Here is a 9,574-nt window from a genome sequence, read left to right as displayed (position 1 = left end):
ATTTTGGAAACTTTAACTGAAGAAAAATGAACAGGGGAAGAGCCAAGTGGTGAGAAGAAAATTATGTTTGTACAAGTTACTGCACAACTTAAGAAAGGAGATTTTGTCAAGGCAGTTGTTGGGACATGGGCACACTTTATTGTAAACAGAGAGAGATCCTTAGGGGAACATCGCTGACCTTCGCGTTACCTCTTCCTTCTTGCACCGTTATCCTGCAGCTCTGTCTGTGCATCCCTGTCCTCCAGGCCTGCTCCGGGATGTGCCGCGGCTCCCTGCGAGTCTCCGGGAACCGCAGGGCTCGGCCGTTTTGCGTGTCCTTAAGCGGAGGATCCAGGAAACGTCTCGGCTGCTGCTGGAAGGGCTCAGCAAGGAGCTAACGCCAGAGCCCTCAAAACCATCCTGGAGATAAAACATTTAAAATGGGAGGGTCGTCGGCGAATGACTGAATGTGTTTGCTTTTCCCACGAGAAAATTAACGACTCTCATGCTCAGTGGCAGCAAATCCATGTTTAATTCACATACCCCTTGCCTCTTTCCTGTACTCTGCTGTAAAACATCCTTTCATGCTCTTCTTGTGGAAAACGTTCCTACCTTGCTTTGTTATAGAACACAGTTTTCCTGTTCTCCTGGCTTCCTGCACCGTTCAGAGCGGGCACACACACACCGTGACAAATTCCACGCACCTTCTCGGCCAGCAGCTCTGGCGTTCCCCGACCAGGACGCGAAGCCACAGCCCGACACGACATCTTGCAAAAGTAAATGCGGGTGCTTCATTTCTACCTCGCTGGAAATCCTTGCCTCAGATTTCCCGTTTCTCCCACCCCGTTTTATTTACCAGTATGAGAGCATATAGGTAGAAGGTGTAGGTTGGTCCCTCGTCACCCCATGGCCAGTGGCTCTGAAATCCCACCGAGATACCTAATGGCATCAGAAAGGGAGTCCCTATATGATGATGTTTGGGGGAATGTGCGGAGGGAGCAGGGGCTGGCGCTGGGGAGCAGCTCGGAAGGGCGCCAGGGCCGGGGCTCTCCCGCAGCGCCCGGAAAAGCCCCTCGGGATCAGGGAGACGGTGCTGTGGGCAGCGTCCCTGCGGGCAGGTAATGCTCTTAGTGCTAAAAGCAGCAAAGCCAGCGGGGCCGGGGCTGCGTCGGGACACCCAGGCAGCCTCATTGCGCTTGGCTTGCTTTCCTCAGGACTCGCCATGCTTTCCAAGGGCTAGTAACTTCCCACTTTTCACTCCCTTTCTTCCCTTCCGTGGGAATAGCGCTGTTACTAGCGGAAAAGGCACGTCTTCCCTCGGGCAGCACCACAAAGGCGCACACACGCTTTTTCCCTGGTATTTTCCTTGCAAGGTTTCGCGGTGGTCGGAAAGGCTGCGGCCTCCCCGGCGCCTCGGCCGCCCTTGACGTTGACTTAGCGCCTGGGGGCTTCTTGTGGCCACCGTGCGGGGCCAAACTTGGTGCCACCGCTGCGGATGACACCCCGGGCAGAGACCTGAACCTGCTGCACTGCCCCCATGGCACAACACGGATATGGAAGCAGCAAAGAAGCAGATTCAGTTGTTTCATAGCGGTCTTAAAGTGTCTTTTTCTCCCTTGCACAAAACAGTTTCCTACGACAGCTCCTTGTGCTCCAAGCAGGAAGCGAGAGCAGAATATTAGCCCTAGCAATAGGAGGGCAGTTGTTAGAGGGTGAATTCCAGCAATGCCAGGACAGGTTTCCAGGCGGGACGCAGCCACCTGCATGGAGAACACGCAGCAGCCTCGCTCTGCAGAACCACGGGCACCAGGCAGCGCTTTTCATGTCAATACAGAGAACAGAACACATTTAAGCACAGATAAGCAGCAGCGAACCTCATGCAGTCAAACTTACAGTCCTTCTGTGCTCATTAGCTGCTGTGCTGCTGCCATTCGATAGTTAATGCCCGTTTCCTCCCTTGTCCCATCCGTGCAGCAGCGGGAAGCTCCTCGTGCTCCCGGCATCCCGCAGCGTGTCCCGCCACCCCGGCACGCTCCTACGGAGCTCTCCCGCCCTGGATCCCGCCAGGATCTGCCCGGCGCCGCCGGACGCTCCCGGAGCAGCCAGGCTGCGGCATCTCTCGCTCCAGGCTCCGTTTGATGCAGGCGCGGATGAGGGACAGGGGTATTTTTAGGGCACGCGGCACGAGGCTCCGCGCTCCGGAGGGGACGGCAACGCTGCAGCAACAGGAGCTAAAAGCCAAGAAAGACCCCGTTGCCTCGACGTCTCACAGGCGCCTGGCACAGTGGTGCCTGGTGTCACCCATGTCTCCACAAGCAGCCGCCTTCCCAGGGGCTCTGGGCCGCCCTCTTTGCAGCCATCCGAGCGCCCAAAGCTTTTATTTTTAGCACACGCTGCTATAAATACGGACGGGGTAACCCACAAAGCCCGACAGAGCCGTGCCCGGGGGATGGCGAGAACAGGAGTGTCCCGCGCTCGGAGCCAGCAGCAAACGCAGCCCTCACGGTGACATGGGGACCGTGTCCCGTTCTGCTGAGCAGCCCAGGACAGGCAGCAGGGCTGGACAAAAAGCCCAAAGCCCCAAATGTTCATATCCCCCTGCTTAGTCCCTCTGGACAGAACCACGGATTAACGTGCTTCCTGCCGGAGGAAAGAGGTGGGAGTGGAAGATTCTCCCCATTTCAGGAGTGTTTTGCTGGGCAGCCCCTGGGCGAAGCCCGTGAGCGCCCTGGTACCAAGCTCATGGGGAGGGCAGACGCTGGGGACGAGCCAGCAGCAGCAGAAGAGGTGGCTGGTGGCCTTTTAAGGACCATTTGGAGGGGGTCAAATGGGTTTTTTTTCTCCCTCTCTTTGCACATTCCTCAGCAGAGCTGCACCGCTGCCCCTCCACGTGGCTCATGCAGGAGATGGAGCAAAACCAAAACCCGAGGGCCCGGTGCCAAGGAGGCCAGAGCTGACCCTTGCTGCAAGGGCGAACGGTGGCTCGGCCAGCTCTATCAGCCCAGGAAAGCCAGGGAACCCGAGCAGTGCTGGGTGCCAAGCCTGGGGGTGCAGCTTTCCCCAGAGGGTGCCAGCACAGAGGAGACAACCCCGAGCGCGCCGCGAGCACCGACACCGGGGACGAGCCGGCCGCAGCAGCCGCTCTCCCCGCGCCGGAGACGCCGCGTTCAACCATTCCGAGGAGCCGGCGGCTCCGTGCACGCCGCCGCACGCGGGCGGGCTCGGCCCCGCGCTGCTGAGGTCACCTCCAAGGTGGCTCCACGCACCAAAACCGGTTTGGGAGCTGGAGCTCTTCCCCACGGCGGCGTCCGGGGGCAGGATCCTGCCCGTGCTTGGGCACCAGCTCCTCCCGCACGTCCACCTTAGACCTTTGGCTTGGGGAGCTCCTTGTCTCTCCAGGTTTATTTTGGTCCGTGGGTCAGGTCCGGCACAGCTCGAGTTACTGCGTGTCCGTCCCCGAGGGCTGCAGGGGACAGGGCTCCTGGTGACACATGATACGCGAGGGCTCAGGCATCGCTTCTCGGGTCACGCTCCCTGGCCGGCTCCGTCACATCTACCCTGGGGACTGCCCCGTTCGCAGGCCTCTCTCCAACCCCCCAAGAGCCACGGTCAGGGTCACGAGTTAAATTTATGCAGTTCAAGTTCAGGCTTTTGAGGAGTGCGGGCCAAGCGAATTAACACCCTTGATTCCACCCTAGCACCCACTTTTGCTGTAGCGGAGCGTCCACCTTCCGGAGCAGCTGCTTTCGGCCAGTTCTTCCCTGTCCCTTCCAATCACTGTTGGAAAAGGAGCAAGATCAAATTCAGGACAGAATATTTGTTGATCGCAGAGGAGACCGCAGCCTTGATCTGTCCAAGGAGAACACCGGGCTGCAGGAACTCGCGGGGCAGCATCTGCCACCGCCTTCTGTTCAGGCTGGAACCGAGTCCAGGCAGCTCCGCTAGCGGAGCCGGTGGGGAGTTTCCTGCCATTCCGCTGCCTTTTCCCTTGGTGGAATCAGTGCTGGGTGTTAGTGCTACTAATAACCTGCAATTCCAGGGAGAGGAGCAAGAAACCCTGGAAGCCCAAAGAGCCGGCTGGTCAACCACCCCTTGAGGAAACGGGAGCTCTCCAGCCACGCCAGTGTGGTGGCATTGACGGGGCTCCTAACGAGTGGAATTTGCTCAGCCTGTCCCTGCAGAGCAGCCCTGGGCAGCGGTTACCCGTCCCGGCCCCGCAGCGCCCGCAAACACCGGGGCCATTGCGACACGCTTTGTCACTCTCACAGGCAGCCACTTCTGCATTTTCAAGGTGTGGATTTCTGCACAGACCTGCTGTACCAGTTCAGGTTCAGAAGCACCATTAGCTAAATGATATACTGCAAATTGCTGGTAGGTTTAAAAAAAAAAAAAATCTGAATTACTGCAAAGATGGGTCTTTGATCTGTCCTGCATCCTGCTGCTAATTTGTGCATTTAAAGAAATCTAAATTAGGGGCCATTCAAGACCAAAAATGTCTGCAGTCTATACCACAATTTAAAGTCTGCAGCAACAAGAAGCGTTTAGAGGTCTCGGTGCAGCCCTCATGGCACAAATGCCATGAAGGTTTCTCCAGGCTCTCCACGTGCTGCCCTAACACGCCTGTTGCGGGTGCTCCTCCTTGCCCTGCACGGGGCAGGAACGCTGCTCGCCGCTCCTGTTCTCCAGGGAAGCCAGCGCGCACATCCGCACCCTTCCGCGGGCAGCGCTCGGAGGCGCTTCCCGGCTCCGTGCCGAAGCGCCGGCGGCAGCGCGGGCGCCGCGCAAGCCGAAGGGCACCCGGGTGTCCTCGTGCTCACGGCGGCTCCCTTCTCCCTCCCGCGGGTTCCCTTGCTGGCGGAGAAGGCGCTGGCAGTTCCCCAGCCAAGAGAAATCCCCGTTATCTGGCACTACTTCGTCACAGGGGAGCCCCAAATACCCCTCGCACAGCCCTCAAAGAGGAAGCTTAGCAAAGCAAGTGTTTCTGGAAAGCCAAGCAAGACCTTTTCTAGTTGCAGAAGCATGTCCCAAACCAGGATTTGCTCTCCAAATTACTTTCTAGGTGGTTGACGAGCTATAAAAATACCTTATTTTCCGTTACTCTGTCCCTACAAGCAACACCAAACCGCGTGAATTCATAACTGTTACTATTCTTCAAAATGACGTTCCAGAACAGCCTGTAATAAATCAAAAAACTTTATTTTTTAAGATATATTATAAATTTACAACACAACATCAGTGTCTTTAGTGTGTGTGAGAGCAGGTTTAAAGACTCAGCATTCATTCTAGCCTCGCTCGTGGGTCCCACCGCCACGCGCTGAAGGTTGGTAACGCGGTTCAGTTTGAACAGGTCTGGCTTGGCCAACAACCCTGCAACTTCTAGCAGTAGATTTCAGCAGAGAACGCTTTAAAATGTTAACAGATTAGTAGCAATTTCTTGATTTTGCCTGGAGGGCTGCGCTCTCAAAGCAGGAGAGGTCAGGGACCCACTCTGGCACATCTAGAATGAACCCTGATCTCCACGGGCTCAGGGATGCTGGCCCTAGCTGAGCTTCATGAAGTAACATCCCACCCGAAGCAGCACTGCATGCCACACGTCAGTGCCACTTTCCTGTAAAAGTTTCCATATCCTGGACCTAGCTGTTTTATACACAGGTGAAATGAAAACTGGTCAGTACCTTGCAAAATCATCTCACTAGTGCTGCTGTGTGGTAAGTGCCAGATAGCAAATCACACTCCTGTACAGTTCCTTAAACTAGGATAAAAATGCACAAATTAAAAGCACTCTACAGGCCTCTCACCTGCTGTAATGAGACACTTGGTTTTGTGGGGCTTAGTTTAAAAACATGATCCAATTGCTTTCTTCTCCCCAAAACATGATATAAAGCTATATGCAAATTCAGCAAGAACTTAATGCACTTACACTTATTGAAAAAAAATCACACGCTGCAAACAGGTTCTGCGTTGAAGATCTTTAAGTCTAGGGCAAGAGGTTCTTACCAAACCTTTGGCTGTACCTCGATATCAGGGTGCAGGTGACAGCCACCACGACGATGCCACGTTCCTGCAGACTCCCTCTACACAACTTGCCTTCCCTCTGCAGGATCACAGGGACAGAGACGCTGGCCAAGCTAATGCCCTGTCCCAGCTCCGAGAGCCACCAGCACAAGCTCCTCAGGAGACCCACCGGCCCAGGGAAGAGGACTCGGGATTAAGTCCTGCTCATACCTCTAAGCAGAAGGACTTACAACCAGCTGGTAACACCTTGCTGCAAATGATGCTATTCTACCAGATAGTAAAAATGCCATTTATTAAAAGTAGAAAAATGGGGCTTTTACTTTGGATGAGATACTATCCCATGCACACTGCTTTTGGAAAGCTGCCACTGAAGTTGAGATCACTGCAAACCTCCGTGCCGGTTCCACGGCAGCGTCTGCTGACAGAGCTCCAATACATTCACCTGGTGCAACGCTTATGGAAGCGACTTGCAACGCGTGTTACAGACTCAGCCTCACCAGAATAACTGTCCCAACTCCAAAGGATTCCAGTAACCACCTCAGTACTTCTTGTCTTGGGGGGATTGGTCTTCACAGACACGTTTGTTGCTGTGAGAGTGAGGGGAATAAACGGGGGCCAAGGTTCTGGGCCACACACAGGCTGCGAGCAGCCAAGGAGATGCAATTAGCAGGAGGTTTAGGAGCTCCACAAAGGGAACCTTGAGCCTTCCTAGAACAGCAGTTATTAATGAATGTACTAGGAAGAGCTCAAGTTAATTTTCCAGCTGCTTGGAGACACGAAGTGTCCTTGCCACAGCGTAAAGATCAGTGACGTGGCTGGGCAGTCTCGTGTGACCATCCTGCTGTAACGATGCAGCAAGTGCAGAGGAAGGCTCGTGCCACTGCCCCCAGGGACAGGAAAGAACAGCAGATTCTTTGGGCTGTCCCTAAGGCGACAAGTTTATCAGAAGAATCACGCTAGCTCTGTCTCACAGGTCACGACCAAGCAAGGCCCAAGCTCCAAGTGGCCAACAGCATTTTACCCCAAATACAATCCTTTAAATGAACCGCCCTTGTGAACAGAGTATAAATATGAAGCCCTGAGAACAAACTTCCATATAGTACATTTCTATTAAAAATATCAAAGCTTTGATGACAAAAATTATAAGTTACATTTTATTTAATAAATAGCTAGCTAGCTTTCAAGAGTCATGTAATATCAAAAGGTAGAAGATTGTCCATATCAACCCACGGGACAGAGTCAGAAGAACTGCAGGAAATAGATACTGCATCGGATGAGTCACCTACCACGTCACTCCCTCACTTCTTGATTTCATGGGTCTTCCAAAGGTTTCCTTGACCATGTCAGGAGACACCCAACTGTGACATGTCTTTGCTCTTCGTAAGTTGAACAGATACAAGCACAGGATGCAAATGTGCAAATCCTTATTCCTATGAGGAGTTTTTCCTCACAGAGCCTAGGGACCTCTCACTGCCTTCCAGACCAGAGCCACAACATGTGCACCCTTCAGACACAGTTTGTCCCCAGGCAGTGGCCTCGCTACCCCCTCCTTGCACCTGGAGACCTGTCTCTGCACGTGCCAACTCAAACAGTGATTTTTGAGGGAGTGGGGAGAAAACATAATACTTTGCAAGCACAAAGACTTAATCCCTCAACCATGATGAAGTAGCAATACCCAGGTGCCATGGGAGATACAACTCCATAGCCTAGCACTAATTCATACCCAAAAGACAACACCAGTGTCATCAATTCCTTGAATACTAACTTAACCTAGAGGGGAGTTTGTTTTAAACAAACTCCTAGTCCTTGCTGGGAACATCACACCTTGTTAAGTTCTGGCCTTTTTCCACTACTGAAAACTTAGGTTCTCAGACAAGCAAGACTTTGCTAAAACCAAGAAACAAACTTTGGCAAATCAGAAGCTGCGCAGCTTTTGAGCTCTGGAAGGAAAGCCAGAAATAACGACATTCTCAAGCTTTCAAGTATTTTAAAGATGCAGTATGCCTTTAATCCAAAAGGTTTCTAACTGCAGTTGCAGCATTTGGTTATGTCAGTGAGGCTGGGCATTCCTACCTCCATCTGATATGTGATTATGCTCTCCTGATGCTTCTTTCTGGTTTTATTAGAAGTATCTGTGGCACCGCTCCTGCTTTGGCATGCAGAGGGACACAGCTCTGATAACTCTTATCATCCTGCTCAAAACCAGCACTGAGGATGATGCATAGGTTAGTAATGGGCACTGGCAGCATCGCTCTGAGCTGTCCCTTTGCTGTGGGGTTAATGCAGAGATGCACAAGCAGCAGAACTTCCCTCTTCACCACTCTGCTCCTCCGAAGCTGGTGGGACCCTCTACACGGGGAATCCACCCAGCTCCAGCCAGATGAGGAGCTGGTTCAAGTTACCACCATCCCTGCTCTCCTCTTAGCACAGGTGAGGCCGGTTGCTTGTTCTTGCCAGATCACAGCCAGGTTCTGTCTTGAGCAAACCAGAGAACAAACTTTTAGATGAATCTAAAATTGCAAGATGATCCTTGCCTGGTCAGCCTGGAAGCTCTTTACATCTACTCAAGAGTCCAATTAAGGATCATTGAAATAACAGAGGCATGGAAATGGTCTTTGGAGAAGGGAAAAGCTCATTAAAGGCTCGTTAAAGGCCATGACTGCTACCAAAGTATCTGTTCAGCAAGTCTGAAGCTGCACTTGTTTACACAAAAGCCAGAAAATATTTCAGATTAGTTTTTCTCTTCTCACCTTCATCTTCTAGAAAGAATCACTACAGGAATAGTGACAGTTTACCCTGATTGAATAGGGAAAGAGACTTAGTTTCAAACAACAGTGTCCTCTGGTAGTATTACACACCAAGAACTGCAGGGAATGAGGAAAATAAACAAAAAACCCACAGATCATAATAATGCCACAACCTTTAGTCACAGCTACTCGTGAGCAGTTGCACCAAACACTCAGGGTTCCGAGAGCAGGTTCTTGACTTTTATAGCTACAGAAAAGCTATGTCATGCTATGCTGTCAACCTGTTCTTAACAGGAGTCTGAAAACACAGTCTTACTGGCCAATGTGAATAGAAGATAAATTTCTATAAAGCTCTGAATTTTCAGATGCAAAAGTTCTAGCACTCTTGAAGTGCAAGCTTAATACGAAACTACGAAAAACAAAAATAAAAAACACTGGGATAGTAAGCCAAGATAAAATCTCGTGCTGTTTTGACTTCCCCACCCTTTGTATTAATTATGTGAAATTGGCAACTTCAGAGCCTTGGCTGCATAATAACAGAGATCAGATACCAAGTTCAGGCCAAAACTTGTTGTGGGGTTTCGGGTTACATCCTGCTGCATTTTTCTTTTTGGAAAAAGAAAAACAGCCCTAACACACACACAAACCTCAGCAATGAAGAACCCACGCTTAACCGGAGCATAGTCCTCAGGACAGCCCCCTGACAGACACTTTGTGCTGTTTGAAACAGGACCTCCCTCTGGTTGCTCTGTATTTTGGAGAAGCAGGTTTTGCAGAGCCTGCCTTTCCAGAAGGAAAAAGCTGCGTATTGCAAGACTTGACAGATGATGACA

This window comes from Tinamus guttatus, unplaced genomic scaffold, assembly GCF_059628265.1.
Source record: "Tinamus guttatus ecotype Peru unplaced genomic scaffold, ASM5962826v1 Tinamus_guttatus_pri_ptg000226l, whole genome shotgun sequence".
Lineage (NCBI taxonomy): Eukaryota > Metazoa > Chordata > Aves > Tinamiformes > Tinamidae > Tinamus > Tinamus guttatus.
This window is presented reverse-complemented; position numbering follows the sequence as displayed.